Below are 1,947 nucleotides of genomic sequence, written 5' to 3' on the forward strand. Positions count from 1 at the left end.
GATTTTTTTTTACAGCCAGCATTGGCATTTAATTTCCAAACCCCGTAAAGAAGAAAATGGCTTTTAACATGTCCTTCAACTTGTCCCTCCCTGTCACTTTTTTCTACTTGGTTTTTATGCTTACAGTTTATTTTTGTGTTTGACGCCACCCTTATCAATTCTGGCCTGAACTTGTCTGACTATCTCAGAGCTCCTCCCCCACCTCCACCCCAGTGGGGCCGTACACTGTGGCTGGAGGAATGTTTAATAATCACCACACTTCCGTCTTGCTCTAGAGTTTTTAACGGCATTGTATTGCTGCAGGAAGAGTTTAAGCTCTTGGCCTGGAAAGTCTAAATTGGTTGAATTTCAGCTCCGTCACTTAATAGCTATGGTGGATCAAATTATGTCCCCACAAATGCCTTGAGGGAACGGATCGCTGGGTCTGGCAGCTCAGGACTATAATCTCAGGGGACACCAAGGTCAACTGGCGTCCTCCACAAAGACAATGTTCTCCATCCCACTGTGGTGAGTAGCGACTGAGGTCTCAAAAGCTGGTGAGTGGGTCATCTGAGGTGCCACTATTGGTCTGTCCTTGTTTGGCGGGAAGAAGAGCCATGCAGATCGAAGGCACATGGAAGCAACCAATCCAGTGGACGAATGGACCATGCAAACACCAGTCTCTCTGACCCTGAGACCAGAAGAACTAGATGGTGCCTGATCACCAACTTCTTTGAAAGAATCCACATTAGAAGGCCTTCGATAGAGTGGGAGAAAAAGGTGGTACAAAACTCAAAGTCACGAAAGAGACCAGGCTCAGTGGGTGTCTAGACACGGGTAGAACCCCTAAGTCACGGCCCTTCGCCACCCTTCAGGTCTGGATCTAAGCTCACCTCTCTGGCTCAGTTTTCAGCCAAACAATACTCCAGCTTGTCAGGGGAAAAAAAACACTAGTGAGCTTCACACACGTTAGCAGAACCATCCATTGAAGGGCAAAGTTCAGAGGGCGAGGGGAGGGGAAGGAGTGGAAGCCGGACACCCAGGGGCTGAGGTGGGGCCGGGGTCTCACCTTTGAGGGGATTGCAATGGGCAAGATTAAAGAACAGGACAAAGAGTTATCGAATATAAAACTGATAACCTGCTCTGTAAACTTTCACTTAATTCACAACAGCAGAAGACTTAAAACCACTTTTTAAAAGGATACATTTTTAACAAGGGAAGGGGCCCTTTGGGGTTCTCACTCATATCTGTAGAGGGAATACTGTTTGGGAATGGGGTTTTATTGGTTATGTTAATGCACCACATTGTTTCTGCTATTGAATTCATTCCAATACAAAATGACACCACCACCACCACCACCACCCTGAACCCCAAGAGCCAGCAGAACCGCCCCACAGGGTTTTCTTAGTGGTAATGTGTGGTGGATGTAGGCTGGGCCGCTAACTGCAGGATCAGCAGTTGCTCCATTGAGACAAACTTGCAGTTCAATCTTAGAAACCCAAAGTGGCATTCTACCTTGTCCTGAAGGGTCACTCTGAGTCGGCATGGCCTCGATGGCCAGGAGTTTTGTTTTGTTTTTAATCTTCATGGAGGCAGACTGCTAGGTATTTCTCCCATGAGCCCCTGGGTGGTTTGAAGCCGGGCACCATCTAGCTCTTATCTCAGGGTCCCCGGGACAGTGTTCGCACGGTCCAGCGGTCTCCTGGTTCGTTGTTTCCATGTGTCTTTGATCATCCCTTTCATTCCCTTAGCAGCCAAGATCAGAACCATTGTGCCGCCGGCGCTGCTCCCTGTGCCTAAGCAGTGCAGAAACACTCACCACGCCTAATTCCTGGTGAGGGACCCAAAGAGCAGTTTGCACATGGAGGCCAGCCCCTGTAGAGGCTGGAGACAGACATCCTCCGATTGCTGTCGAGGCGGATGGACCTAGAAGCCCAGAAACGCTAAAGACTGGTGGCTTCTAGAAGC

Source organism: Echinops telfairi, unplaced genomic scaffold (assembly GCF_000313985.2).
Source record: "Echinops telfairi isolate 266 unplaced genomic scaffold, ASM31398v2 ScPeMD7_5592;HRSCAF=6446, whole genome shotgun sequence".
NCBI classification, from domain to species: Eukaryota; Metazoa; Chordata; class Mammalia; order Afrosoricida; family Tenrecidae; genus Echinops; species Echinops telfairi.